General features: G+C 43.0%; 1 protein-coding gene across 2 annotated transcripts in view; it reads left to right on the top strand.

Moving 5' to 3' along the window:
- The window catches only part of RSPO2 (R-spondin 2), a 110338-nt gene that overhangs the window by 13895 nt on the left and 80593 nt on the right, over positions 1–15850 (top strand). The gene's annotated exons all lie outside the window — the stretch shown is intronic.

Raw genomic sequence — 15850 nt, 5'->3', positions numbered from 1 at the left:
CTGGTCTCATTGTTGTTCCCCAGCAGCTGCTATTCAATGGCATCCGGTCTCTGAACCTGAGGATCAGACATAGCCATTGTGAGAGAAAGGGTCCCAGCTTTGATGTTTCATTTCTCTTTGGGTTTAGGATGTAAAGCAAGGTTGGGGAACCTCTGCAGAGGTTCTTATGACTACAACTACATCATCTCTTCCCTTTGGCCTTGTTGACTGGGGCTGTTGGGAGCTGAATGTCTTTTGGAGAGCCTCCAGTTCCTCACCCTTAAGTCTATTCCTGAACTCAAGTTCTCCTACTGTGACCATCCACATAAAAGCCCGTATGGATAGCAAAAGACACGTGGCTACAGTCAGAAGAATGAACATTTCCCATAGCAATGTTTTCAAGTTCGTCACTCTGTACAGATGTTATCTATGAATGATGAAATAGGAAAGCCTGTTACTGCATTATATGCTTCCAGATCCTGGTTAGTAAACTAATGTTACGTAATTTTCCTGTTTCGGACACAATGGGGAAATGGTTTAACCAGGACTCAAATGCCAAAGCCGGGCAGCAGTGAGAGGAGGGGAAGCACAGCACTTGATCTTAGTTTCATATACCGTGGATTGCATTCAAACCAAATTGTTGCATGTGAACTGAAGGCAGCATGGTGGAGGCATTCCTGCCTGTGGTGTGCACACTCCTCCCCACCAATATTGACTCCATTCATATGTTTTGTAGGTTTCTATGGTCCTTAATATACTTACAAAAACATATTGATCCATGCGACGGTCACCTCTAGGCTTGACTACTGTAATTCGCTCTACACGGGGCTGCCCTTGAAGCTGTGCTAGAAACTCCAGCGGGTGCAGAATGCTGCAGCGAGGCTCCTCACAGGGTCTCTGCCATGGGAGCATATTCACCCAGTGCTTTTCCAGTTGCACTGGCTCCCAGTGGAGTACAGGATCAGATTTAAGGTGCTGGTTTTGATCTTTAAAGCCCTTCACGGCCTAGGACCCTCGTACCTATGGGACCGCCTCTCCTGGTATGCCCCACGGAGAGCCTCAAGGTCCATAAATAGCAACATCCTAGAGGTCCCAGGCCCTAAGGAAGTTTAGATTAGCTTCAACCAGAGCCAGGGCCTTTCAACACTGGCTCTGGGCTGGTGGAACGCTCTGCCTCATGAGACCAGGGCCCTGCAGGATCTGATTTCTTTCCGCAGGGCCTGTAAGACAGAGTTGTTCCGCCTGGCCTTTGGCTTGGAGCCAATTTGATTCCCTCACTCTTTCTTTTTTCTTTTTCCTTTCTCCTCCTGTGATGAGGCTGCATTTTAATATTTTAATGTTTCAATATTTTAATGTTGTATTTTAATCTTGTTTTTAAGTTGTATTCATTCAACTTGTTTTTATTATTGCTTGTTAGCCACCCTGAGCCTGGCCTTGGCTGGGGAGGGCGGGGTATAAATAAAAATTATTATTATTATTATTATTATTATTATTATTATTATTATTATTATTACTCTCTGCAGCTGCTATTTGCATTTCAAGGGAAGCCTCCATTGGAACCAATGGGAACTTTCCATGCAATGCCAACCACACAGGCAATTTTTGTCTGGAGGATAGAGTGACACTCTACTGCCACATCCCAATCCCTACCATATTCAACTGCTCAGATTGCCCCATGGCTGCTATTTGCACAGGATAACAAAAGATGTGCATGTTAATTGAATTCACGCCGTTAATATCACATAGCGTGCAAGTGTACAAGTCAGGATTTTTCTACAGTACAACAAGATGTTGACAGATGTGGTCCTTGGCTTTAATGAACCAACAAAACAAAGGAATGCCTATAAAAAGTGAGATGATTCAGATCCTTTTATGGATGAATGGATACCCATTCATCTGGTTAGCATAGTGGCTAAGAAGCTGAGCTGTGAGTCAAAACATGGTGCAAATCTTGCCTCAGCAAGGAGCTCATATGCTGGCTTTCGGAAGGCAACTTTCTGTCTCGGTGCTCCCATCTGCAGTATGGGGAGCCATCATATTGACTTAACTCACAGGTTTGTTGGAAGGATTATAACTAGATAATGTAGATGATGTGCTTGCAGGCCCTGTACAAGTGTTAAGTATGTGTATATATTCATTTTATTTGTAAATAATGATCTATTGGTTTCATGTTTCCCTGTGAGAGCTATATCATCGTCCAGCCCAGACAATGAGATCCCGCTCCGAGGGCCTTCTGGTGGTTCCTTCGCTGCAAGATGTGAAGCTATAGGGAAACAGGCAGAGGGCTTTCTCAGTAGTGACACCCACCCCATGGAATGCCCTCCCATCAGATGTCAAACAGATTAACAACTATTTGACTTTTAGAAGACATCTGAAGGCAGCCCTGTTCAGGGAAGTTTTTTCATGGTTGGAGTTTTATTGTGTTTTTAATATTTTGTTGGGAGCCACCCAGTGTGGCTGGGGCAACTAGTCAGATGGGTGGCATATACATAATAAAATTATTCCAGTCGTACCTTGGAAGTCGAATGGAATCCGTTCCGGAAGCTTGTTCGACTTTCAAAGCGCACCTTCTGATTGGCTGCAGGAAGCTCCTGCAGCCAATTGGAAGCTGCGGAAGCCCCGTCAGATGTTCGGCTTCCAAAAGAATGTTCCAAAACCGGAACAGTCACTTCTGGCTTTTGATCGTTCAGGAGCCAAAACGTTTGAGAATGAGGCTGTTTGAAAAGATACAACTGTATTATCATTCTGATCAGATGTAAATATGGTATAAAGGCTTTAAAGTAACTTAAATCCCATTGTTGTAATATACTGACTCTATATTTCCTACCATGTTCCCATTGTTAGATATATATATTTTTTGCACATTCTTCCTTCCCTATAAAATTACCGGTAGTTTATTGATTTTTTAATGAAATCAAAACTTATGAAAACCCTATTTGACAGTGAGACAAAATGAACGAATGTTCACACTGCGGGCCAGGATGGCTCAGTTCTGCCACCTAACAGATTGCTTAAAACCATGGTCTCTCTCCAGCCAGGGATCCGCTTCCTGGCAATCTGGCATGGAAATTTCATTGGCAAATATAAGTGTCTGAAAGTAGTTAAGAGTTTTTCCCTCCCCTCCCCCTTTTCTTAATTTAAATCAATGCAATGTTGAGTTCAGCTGGGCACAGAGAACTCGAGGATGCTGAGATGATGGAGGGTTGTGGTTTCTTTGTTGTGGGAATGGAATCCTGCTGAATTAGATGGGGTTGCCACAACTCCCTCCTACTGTTAGATATAATTGTTGATTTGAGGTTGATCTCACTTGGGGGCTTAATTTCAGGGGTCGGCTTGTCAACTGTTGAAGGGGAGGGGAAATCGCAGCAGAGGGGTACCTAAAAATGGGGCGGCTGATTTGGTGGTTCTCTCCACATTTGAAAGGACTCTCCACATCCCAAAGTAACCTGAACACATTCCTTTTTAATGGAGTTCAGTGTTTAGATATCTGGGCAAGAATTAGAACTATGATTTTTAAGCAGAAACTATGGTTTTTAAGCACAGGGGTTTCTCCTTATTCAACAGTACTTCCCCTCTCTGCCTTTGTTTAGTTTTCTGGAAGTGGCTTTTACATTGTGTGCAATCTCAAATATAGTGTGATGCAGAAATTAGCAATTGGGGAGACATCATGGAGATGGAATAAGCAGCCGTGTGAAGGCAGCCCTGCTTTGCATTCAGAGGGCTGCAGTTCTGGTGCCTATCATTTCCAGGTAACTAGATCAGGTAGGTGATGAGAAAGACTTCTGTCCACCCACACGGCACTAGGTTAGGTGGATAAATAGCCTCCCCTGCTATAAGGCAGCTTCATGTACTCCTGCCACTTTGCATAGATGGAGTACTCTCTGTAGAGTTGGGAGGTAAAATGGTAGTTGTGGCGCTAAAGGGTTTGGAAGCAGAGAATCTTTAGGATCTGATTTGCTTGCTTGTTTCATTATAAGCACGATAGCTAGGGATGAGTGAACTTGTCAATTACAGTGATACCTCGGGTTACAGACGCTTCAGGTTACAGACGCTTCAGGTTACAGACTCCGCTAACCCAGAAATAATACCTCGGGTTAAGAACTTTGCTTCAGGATGAGAACAGAAATCGCGCAGCAGCGGGAGGCCCCATTAGCTAAAGTGGCACTTCAGGTTAAGAACAGTTTCAGGTTAAGAATGGACCTCCGGAACGAATTAAGTTCTTAACCCGAGGTACCACTGTATTCTTTCTCTTGCTTTCTGTCTTTTTTCAGCCTTCAGTTCAGTTCTCCACACTTCGTTTGTTGTTGTTTTTTTAAGCCCTCATGAAAATTCATCCATGAATTTCTACTAATATACAGTCATACCTTGGAAGTTGAACCGAATCCATTCCAGAAGTCCGTTCGACTTCCAAAATGTTCGAAAACCAAACCACGGCTTTTAATTGGTTGCAGGAAGCTTCTGTAGCCAACCAGAAGCCGCAGAAACCCCGCCTGACGTTCAGGTTCCAAAAGAATGTTCGCAAACCGGAACAAAAACTTCTGGGTTTGCGGTGTTTGGAAGCCAAAATGTCTGAGTTCTAGGGTGTTTGGGATCCAAAGTACGACTTTACACATGTTTGTATGCAATCTTGCATAATATACACATTTCTTGCAAAGCCATGATCCCTGATACAATGCATTTCTTTATGTCAGTTTCACTAACATATGCATTTATAGGCACGCTTTACTCCAGTATATGCAATATGTTTGTTCACATTACTTGGCTGGAGGGACTGCACAGCAAAATTTGGAGGAAACGTGAATTTCTGATGTTAGCTGTTTTTCAGTGCAGATACTTCTTCAGAAAGGGCAAATGATGTGGGTTTGCATTTAGTCGCAAACTGAATAAAATTTATTCCCTGTCCCTTCTCCTAGCTGACTTTCCTTGATACATAGCTGTGTTCTCTGCTTGTAAGTGAGTTGCAGCAAATGGACCAAATTCAGTTATGGCAGGAGCATATTTGATGTCAGAAATGCATCAACCGGAAGAAAATACTCCAGGCCAGCTGCAGACAGTGTTGAAACACACAGCATCATTTACATTTGTTGGCTGTCTATGTGTTTGAATGCAAAGTGTCTTCTGGTTTGCTCATAATTTTAAAAATCGGGCCAGTTTCTCTCTTGGCCATTAGTCTTCTGAAACTGAATAAATTTCCTTGCTAAGGATGTTCTGCACCTCTTGCGATGATCATTTTTCAACAGATGCTAGGTTTTGCTTTTCAGTGACCCGAAGGCAGCTCCTGTGGAGCGCATGTACTCCGCATCACCTAAACAGGTTTTGCAGGCTTTCCTATCATTTCAAAAACCTGCATTCCCTCCTTTGCCCAGGGGCAGTTGTGGCTGTGGGACAAAATACATGTGTTTGTGCACCCAGAGAAGCAATTCCTTTCTTAAGTCACTTCTAGTATTCTTTTTCTTTCTCCACTCTCCAGCCAGTTGGAGTTGGAATTCAAGATCTCATTTTCATTCCCTTCCAAATTTCTTTCCATCAAATGTCTTGGAGCGGCGGCGGCGGCGGGGGGGGGGGGCGTGAGGTAGCAGCTTTCAACCTTTATTTGACTTACTGAAACATTAGCAGAGGAACGAACAGGCAGTTCTCCACTTTGGGGGGAAAGCACCGAAAGGCAACCTTTCCCAACCTGAATCTGAAGTCGGGCCTGATCTCGTGATGTTTTCTCTTAATAGCTTTTACAAGCAGCCAGTAAGTGAAACTTACGGCATGTACAGCCGGCTGTAATCTGAGGCTCTTTGGGTAAAATAACATTAGTCTGTGCTACTTAAACACACTCTGGAAAGATTAAGGAGGAGAGGAAGGAAAATATTTGAGGAGATCAACTGGATGTGGTCGAATACAAGAAGCGTCACCTGACACGGATTAGTGTTTTTTTGCCAAAGATTTACCTGACTGGGAGACCTCCATTTAGGAGTTGTGTTCTTACCAGATCAGCTCCTGGTACTCTTCTCCCCCCCCCCAAATTTGTAGCTTTTCTAACCAGAATTCATACAATGAAAGAACCCATTAATTTACTAGGGTTCAGTGTCTCCTCTTCTGTAAAGTTAAACAACCCTCCTCCCCACTTTGACATTCCTTCCCCTTATTAGCTGCAGCTGGCTCTTTCTAATTACAAAAGTCTTAACTTCTTTTTCATTTATATTCTGTGGCTTTTATTCCACTTTAGAGCGAAAATATGTGTGCCCTCCCCCGCTGCTCTCCCACTACTGTATTGCATGTGTAGCTCATATGCTTCGCTTGGAGTCGTCTAGGAAATCCTTAGATTGTTGGCACTTCGGTAGCTAACCAAAAACTTGCTGTGTATATTTGCTACAAATGTATATTTGTTTTATGCCAGTTTGAGTCTCATCTCAGTTCCACACCCTACACCCTGTATCCCTGCCAGTCTCCCAGTCCTGGGAATTTTTCATTAAATAAGGATTCTGTGAATTTTCTGTTGCAAGGTATACTTCATAATGCTGTATTGTTTTTAACATTCGGTTGAGAGCCGCCCAGAGTGGCTGGGGAAACCCAGCCAGATGGGTGGGATATAACTAATGAATAATAATAATTAATAATAATAATAATAATAATAAGAAGAAGAAGAAGAAGAAGAAGAAGAAGTTGCCAGGTATCCCCATCAAACTAAGAGGCTAATGTGGATGTGAAGGCCATTGTGCAAAGGGAATTGGTGAGTTGCAGTCCTGGAACCAGTGTTCAAAATTAGCCAGGCCACTTTTGACCACTTTCAGGCCCACGCTCTGCACTTCCTCCAACTCACTGACAGAGGGTAAAATAACAGACACAATGTGTTTGAAATGGCATCGAATCAGGCCACAACTTTATTGACTACAGTGCATGGGCATAGCTATGACTGGATCAGTATTAGAAACTGAGATATGAAAGCTAGGAGCTAGATGGCACCTTAAACCTAGGTTATGGGCGCAACAACGGAAAGTCTAGGCACGCTTTTTAATAACAAGAATACTAAGCTGAAAATGACGGAACCGCTGCTAAAATATTATGTTCATTTTTCACATGGTCTAGTCCTTTCCCTGCCCATCCCCTAATATTCTTAAGAGGGTCTCTTCTCCAGTCTTAAGAGAGTAGCTGGAAGTGGGGAGGCAGAAAAAAAGGTCCTCCTTTCTTTCCACTCTGCAGTTTTAATCTGAAATCTGAGGCACAGTACTATTCCCAGAGCTCAGAAACTGCTTGTGCTAATTAAATTCTCTGTTGCAAAATGCGCCTAGAACAACGGGAGTTTCGAACACCTTTGGAAATAAGAACCTCCAGGCAATTGGTTGTTCTGTCATTTGGGTGGATGGCCATACTACTTTGGAAGAACAGAATTAATCCTCAGCTAGTCTCTGATGCACACTGCCTATACTGGACTTAATATCCACTACTGTGAAATGTCACTTTGTGTGTTAATACATCCCCCCCCTTAATCACTATGTCTGCAGTTACATCTGGGACAAATTCCTGGTTTGGTTGTATGCTGGTGTTGCCCATGTGATGTTGAGCCAACCAAATCAACCGGTCCTTAGAAGTGGGTTGGTTACATATTTTGCCCAACGTTACCAGTGTGGAAATGACTCACGGGATTGTAGGAGAGTCCTTTTAGGTTCACATTATATATTAACTAGTTTAGCTTTTAATAATTCTGACCACATTTTCTGTACATGGAGGAAAAAACCTCACCGAATTGATCTTTGACATAGATCTTTGTAAAATTGGTAATGCCTGGAACTCTGACCCAACCTGTCCTCAGCAGCTTTCAGAGGCAAATGGCAGTCAAACACAGTCTTGTTTGAATTTTCCTCTGAGTTGGAAATATACTGTAGAGGACGATGACCATGTGAACTGTGCCCCTTCCAGCCTCTTGAGCCGATAAGCACTGCTTCATATTTTATTAGAACAATTTGGCTCCTGATGTGAACTCAAGACTCATTAATCCTGTAACGTGGTGGATGGAGTTGGAAAAATACAGGATGTAAATATGTTCTTCATTATGCACTCTAATACCAACCAGATATGAAGTGTGCATTCTGTAATATGGTAGTCAGAATGCAGTAGGCAACTAGCAAATTGTTGACAAGGATCATCTGTTGCTCATTTCACTCTGGAGTCTTGAGCAAGAAATTCTTGAAGTTTTGAGTGCTCGGTGTTGCTTACTGATGATGCCTATCATAACTTGATGAACAGATATTAAAATGGGTGAAGAGCTTGCCGTCTATACCAACAAAACTTATTGAAACTGAGTGCACATTTTGCATGAAGTAGATCCGTTCAGGGCTTGCCTAAATGCCCAACTGGTTTAAGCAGTCACTTGACAGGGGTGGGTTTTCTTTTCCTTTGAATTTCAAATAAAATAGGAGCAACCAGAGATTCACCCCTTTTTACTGCAGTATTCTGCGGGGGCCATTCCTCACATCACAAATCAATAACTGGTGCTTTTGTGAAGCAACGTGTTTTGGGATGTTGGTTGGCTACTGTGAGAATGGGATCCTGGATGAAATGGATTTTTTGCTTGATCCAGCAGGGATCTTTTTATGTTCTTACGGTTGCAGTATGGAAGGACTCCCTGTGTCACTCATCTCTGTGGGCTGAATGAAATTAGGGCCAGCCCCAATGGACAAAGGACAAAGTTGGCTTCCATAGCACCAATCATTTGCTTCCTCTGCTCCTACTTTCTGAGTGGCAAGTAGTTGGACTGTGGCTTTGCTTGGCTGCTAGATTGAAATTGAAATACTTTATTGTCACTTGTACAACTTGTATGCAGTGAGATTGCCCAAGCACCCCCCACTCAGCTCTCTTAGTCTTAATTCCCCTCGTTTACTGACGCACACCCACCAAACCTGAAAGTCAGTTGCCCTGTTGTTATCTTTTCATTCAGCAGCTTAACAGCCCACGGATAGAAGCTGTTCTTTACCTTGTTGGGTCGACTAATCATTCTTCTATATCTTCTGCCTGAGGGCAGGAGATCAAGAAAGTGCTGGCCAGGGTGTGAATCATTCCTGAGAATTTTCCTCACTCCCCTGAGGCAACGTTCTTCCGCTATTTCATCCAGCGGATTCACGGGACAGCCCATAATATATTGTGCTGTATTCACCACCCTCTGTAGGCACTTCCTATCAGATGATGTCAAACCAGCGTACCACACCGTGATGCAGTATGAAAGGACACTTTCTATTGTTGACCGGTAGAAGGAGATCATCAAATGTTGATTGACATCGTTCTTCTAAAAAGATGCGCCTCAATAAGACCTTCACCAGCAGTTGGTACTTCCAGGAGGCTGGGGAAGAGACTGGCCATCATTACCCTCCCCAACATTTGCTTTTGCTGCTGCCAACCTCCTCTGGAGTAAGGATATGGGAGGCAGCTGCATGTCATCTAGCCTGGGAAGAGAACATCTCTCTCCTCAACTGTACTTGAACCAGGCTCCTTGAAGTGCAGGAAGACCAGCACCAGAACTGTTTTTTTCCTTTGCAATTCTTTTTTCATTATCCAAATTTAAACCCAATTATACAGAAACTTTATGGTCAGTTAATTCCTGTTTTTTTTTTTTTAAAGTTATGTACTTAAACCTAGATTGGGTTGTTTTTTCATTTTGCAATATTCAACTTATTCTGTGTTTGTTTAATAGTTGCTTTTCGTCACTAACAGGCTCTGTATTTCGTAAATTTGTATTCTGATGTTTTGAGTGTTTGCTGTATGGTGCTTTGGGTGCTTTTCATTGTGGAAAAGTGGCAAATAAGTTAACCCAACCACTAAATCTCTTGACCAAAGTGTAACTTTGAAGGAGGAGGAGGGTGAAACAAGTGCATGGGTCCTTGATTGTTCAGGAGAACCTAGGAGCAAAAGTTTTTATGACTTTATAGGAGTGAGCGTAGTTGTCTTGTTTCCAGCGTTATCAAATTTTTACATGCCACCCCAATCTCTGCCGAGCAGTGTCCAAGATTTCAGGGTTTGCTTTTCCTTTTGGAATGAGGCACAGCGGAGACTATGGTGTCTTTATGATATATGGTTTATTTACACATATATACAACTTGAGTCTACAGTGGAGGGGCTTCCAATGTTCACATCTCAAAGAGGGTCTTGTCTTCCCCATAAGTGCAGCATGGATTCAAGGACAGCCCAAAAGCCATCTCTGTGTCTCCTTGTTACAGCTTGTCCCAGGAAGCTCACACAATGATCTGCCCTTCCTTCCTTCTGACTGCTAAATCCAGTGAAACGATTCCTGACCCCCAGCCTACCTCACCCAGAGTGCAATCCCAAACCCCTTTCTGTCTCTGACACACGCTGGAGGGCACTGAATTTCCTGATGGCCTCTTTTGTGGCTTTCCTGGTGGGTTCGCAACTTCCCTGTCTTCTTTCTTTGTCTTCCTCATGATCCAACTCAGCTAGCTCTGCCAAGCTGGCCTGGCTCATTGGCATAAGCGACATTCAGGGATTTCCATGCTTGGCATAGTTTAACCAAAGCTTGATTAATTCTAACTGTTACTAAATTCAAGAATTATGGGTGCCCTTGGACCCGCAGACTCTGGCATCCAAACACGTAACAATATTTTAAAGTGATACAGCCTCCTTCTTCTAGGCTGCTGGCAAGCTGACGAGGAGCTCTGGAGGTTATAAGGATAATGTAACTGGTTTAGGCTGTTTCGCACTTAGCCTGAATTCTGGAACAAAGGAAGCTGCCTTATACAGAGTCAGACCATTGGTCCATTTAGTATAGCGCTGCTTTGCCTCTTTTCCCCACCCACATTTCCTTCTGGGCAACCTTTCATGCGCTGCAAGCCAGTTGTAGGTCCAGAAGTGAAAGTGGGCAGGGTGATGAATGCAGATCTTAACTTGGTACAGCAGGCTCGTTTCTCTCGTGCTCCCACACACCCCTCTCTCTCTCCTCCATTCAGGCAAACAGGAGGCATTATTCAATGGAGTGGTGTGGCCTGGGGAGAACTACAAGGAAAGCTGAGGTTTTCCATCCCTGGTCTACAGTGATTGGCTACTCTCCAAGGTTTCTTTTTTTATAATATAATTTTTAATAATTTTTACATGTTAGTTATCATTCATACAACAGAACTTCACATCTTATACAATCTTTTTAGACTTCCATCAGCTTCTCTGATGGTCTTCCGTTCTTATCACTTATTCTGCATTTCTTAATTACCTATTGTCTTTAATTATCTTAACTAACAGTCCCCCTTGTTACCTTTTTTTTGCAATATTTCAAATAGTCCACCTTACAAAACTTCTCACAAACCTACAAGCGTAATATGATCATCACAATTACTCTCCAAATAGTCCGTAAATTTATGCCAGTCTTCTGTGAATCTCTGGTCCCGCAGATTTCGAATTCTTCCTGTTAATTTATTCTAATTATGCATAGTTCATCAGTTTCATCCTCCATTCTTCTTTTGTCGGTAATTCTTCTTGTTTCCAATTTTGTGCCAATAGTATTCTTGCTGCCGTCATTGGATATAGAAATAATTTACAATCCTTTCTTTGGAAATCATCTCCTACAATGCCAAGTAAAAATGCTTCTGGTTTCTTAATAAATGCATATTTCAACATTTTTTTCATCTCATGGCTACTCTCCAAGGTTTCAACCTGGGGTCTCTCCCAGCCCTACCAGGAGATGTTGGGGGTTGCATCTGGAATCTCCAGCTAGCTCCATTGGTAGAGCAGGGGCCTCTTAATCTCATGGTCATAGGTTCGAGCCCTGGATTGGGTGAAATGATTCCTACATTAGAGAGGTCCTTGTGGTCCCTTCCAACTCCACAATTCTATGATTCCATACTGAATGCAGAGCAAACGCCCCACCATTCAGTTATGGTCCTTCCCCACTGTTTCTGTGATTCTCATAACATAGCATGCATTATGGCAGTAGCTTTCCCCCATTGCTTTCCCCCCAACATCTAGTATTCAGAAATGCTTTGCCTTTGTACACAGAGGCTGCATTTCTCTGTTGTGGCTAATAGCTGGTAACAGTCCTATCCTCTTAGCCACCACCCAAGCTACTAGCCATTACCGCATCTTGAGGCAATGCCAAAAAAGTGGTTAGGAAGCTGTCCTATGCCAAACCGGACCTGTGAGTGTGGAGTAGCCTTTTTTAAAATATAAATCTTACTGAGCTTCCTATAAACTCAGAAGCAGCCTTTGCGGAGATTCAATAGGACATTCTTGCATTTGAAGTGGTTTGGGGAAATTCATTTGTCCATTATGTTAAGAATGGTTGTTTAGGCTGTGGGACCCGATGGTCAACCCACCCTGCTTGAAACTCCCATGTAAAGTCTCTTAATAGCTTTCAGCTGTGTCTTGTAAAAAACAACAACAACCCTAAAAATTAGACACTGAACTTCTAATATCTACCAGGACTAAATAATTCCTCAGCTTGTGCTCACAGCACTGTCTGTTGTGAGTCATGTGATGCCTCTTAAAAATGAAATTATCAGCTGAAAAGGGTTCCTTGCTACTGTTCTGAATCCCTCTTAACGTTTTGGTTGTCTTGGTCATATTCATACACGCACGCACGCACGCACACGCGCGCGCACACACACACATATATAGTTGTTCTTGAACAAAAGCCAGTCCTCTGCTGGCTGGTTACCTTTGCAGACCAATGTTTTTGTAGCAACGTGGCTTACTATTACATACTGGGGCCATGTTGAGTTTAGCAGGTAGCTTGCGATTGATTGCAGAAGTTGTGATAAGCCCCGGCAGAAGTTGCTAACCCTTGTGCTCTTGGGTAGAGCCATTTAAAATCAGTGGAGCTGCGCAGCTCTTCTCAGACAATGGAAAAGACCCTGCTCTTGCCATGCCATGTGTTCTGATGTGTCCTTTGGCATGGGCAAAAGCAGTATCTACATCACCACCCAAAGCCCAGTGGAGTGATGATGTTTGACTGCAATCAATTATCGCAGTAAAAGGCCCTTGAGCCCCATGGTGGCCAGCGGAATTTTAGTGTCTGCAACAAGGTAGTTCCAATTTTCTACCTGCCTTGCTAGTTTCTGTAGGATTAAACCTTGATAATGTAGCTGGATTAGTATTATACTTTAGGAGAACACCTTGTACCATATTTTTCTACCCATCATTTGCTAGCAATGGATGTGGCTAAGCTCCACGTGTCTTTGTTTTACCAGTGAGAGGACAGGTGTGGGGAAGCTTTGGCTATCAAGGTGTTTGCTGAACTACAGCTCTCTGCAGTCTCTGAAAGCACGGCCATTGGTCAGGGATGATGGGAGTTGTAGTTCATCAGCATCTGGAGGACCAAAGGTTCTCTGCAGCTGAAGCAGGATTTTGGACATGGATATCTGGGTGGTGGTGCCTATGCTTCAGAGCTTCCTGTTTAAGTGATCTACCTGGAGTAGATGGGACTTTGGCCTGATCCAGCAACACTTGTTTTGGTATTATCAGTTTAAAAGCTCACAAAATCCAGGTTGCAAAAAGATTTTTCTGGAGTAGAACTGAACAACTCTCCCTTTCTCCAGTTTCTAAGGTTTAGGCTGCAACTCTGAATATACTTACCTGGGAGTAAATCAGCTCAACTTAATTCTGATTAGGCTTTTATCGGGTTGCACTGTAACCTATCCAAAACCTTGTGAACTGTGGGTGCTAGAACAACAGAAACCCAAAATGTTGTGTGGAAATTTGAAACTCTTTCCTCCTGTTCTAATGGATAAAATATAGGAAAGATGCAAAACCTTAATTAGCCTGTGTCTTTAAAGTCTGCAGAGTACCAAAAGGCCTCTCAGATTGCTGTGTATCTGGCAATTGTGAAATGTGATAGGCTTTCTTAATAAGCAAGGCTAGAATTTGGGCAATAGTTATTGGATTATATTTTATTTTTAAAACTTGCCTCCATTACAATTTGAATCTGAGGGTTGCAGCACTAATGAAAAGTTCTCCACCCCCCCTCAAATGTTCTTGCAGATGTAACAATTCCAGTGTTCTATACTTAGTCTTGTAATTAGAACGATGATTATGTTCTTGAAGAATCCCACAAATTAAGAACAACAACAGAAAAAGATAGTGACTCATGAGAACATTTGCAACATGTTAAACGTGTGGTTGTCACTTATGAATTATGTGATTACTGTGTGAAGTATTTATGGATTTATGGTTGCAGAATAGATGTTAAGTACCATGTATTGGTACTCAAGAAAAATGCCCTGTTTTGTTCCAAGTGCCAGTTTGGGTCCATTGTTGTCACTGTGATCTTCACGTAATGACAATTGGTCTGGCATCAGTGCTGATCTTCAACCAAGCTGTGGGCATCTTTGTTGTGAAATTTAGGAAGTCCTGAGCCAATTGGGGACAGGAGTTTCCAGACTTGCCAGAGACGCCATCTGAAACAAAGGGTTGTGTTGTTAGGACAATCCTTGCTCAAGATCCTGTAGACTGTTCTGTCAATGCTGCAGAATTTGTCCATGGAACAGGAAGGGTGAAATAATATCTTATGGATAAGGAGAAGAGCCCAATAGAAGCGAGAACTCAAAGCTAGAGCATATGCTTATATGCACAAAACCCCCAGCATCTTTAGTAAAAGGATTGCAAGGTAGCAAGACTCGGAAAGATCCCTAGTTGAGACCATGGGAGATTGCTGCCGGACAACAGATAATACTAGACTAGATGGGTCAGTGCTTGATTCAGTCTAAGCCAGCATCATTTGACCTCATAATACAAATTTTTGCTGCTCATTATACTTGGCTTTATTAGTCGGGTGTCCTTACCCTATTTAATCCTGCATTATTATTTTATTATTATTCCAGTCCTTAGCATCCTGATTGATGGGAAGGGCTGGTATCTTCCATTCATGATCTAAGTCCTTCCATGATTCTGCTTCTACTGGGTACCCACACTGTCACCTACTGCCACCGGGTGCCATTTCCATATGGGAAGGAAAACTGATGGGGAGTGTATGTCAAGCTTGAAAAGGATAAAGAGGTTGAAGCAACTTCCTCCTGCAAGGAATTTTTGGATTTTTTAGTTCAGAGAAAAAGGTAAGGAAGCTGGGAATGGAGCTTGTTACCAGTTGATAGCGTTTTCCTCCCTCTCATAATAATCCGAATGTGGAACATCCGATGAAGCTGAATTTTGTAGGACTGCGGACAGGCCAAAGTGCATTCCTCAATGATGGAATTCTCTCTTACGAGATGCAGTGATGGCTACCAACCTGGATGTCTTTAAATGGTTAGGCAAATTCTTGGAAGGAAAGCCAAGAATGGCTTTCTGTCAATAGCCAAGATGGTTGTGTAGTGTCTTTCAATACTGGAGATGGTATCCTTCTGAGCACCAGTTGCTAGGAGGACATCAGTGGGGAGAATACTGTTGCACCCCTATCCTGATTGTGGGCCCCACAAGAGGCCTCATCCTGGGTCTTTCAGTCTGCACAACGAAATCTGATGAATGACACCACTTATGCCAGAGCTGAAGAACATTATTTTTCAGCCTGAGCGTCACATTTTTAGATGGGAAAACCAGTGAGAGCTGTGTGCCAGAAGTAGGTGGGGCCAGAGACACACTTGGGTGAAACTTTGTACAGTTAATACACTCCAGACACACAAACACAGGTTTCTAGGCATCTACACCTACACACCTCTCCTTTCATGCAAGCAAGGGGTGCGATGTCAGGTCAAGAACACATTCCACCCAGGCAAAGATGCCCAAGGAGGGCATGGAGCTCTCATGGGAGGCATATGAATAGGATGGGGCTTGGGGAGAGTCCAGAAGATCAGAAAGAGAGGCCTGGCTTGCATTTGGGGCCTGAGGCGCCCCACTCCTGACACGTACCTTCCAACACCAAATTGCTCTCTCTGTGTGTGTAAGTAATGCCAAGACA

This window comes from Podarcis bocagei (assembly GCF_964188305.1).
Source record: "Podarcis bocagei genome assembly, chromosome: 8".
Taxonomy (NCBI): Eukaryota; Metazoa; Chordata; class Lepidosauria; order Squamata; family Lacertidae; genus Podarcis; species Podarcis bocagei.
Note: the sequence above shows the minus strand (reverse complement) of the source record. Positions and strands in the feature narration are given on the sequence as shown.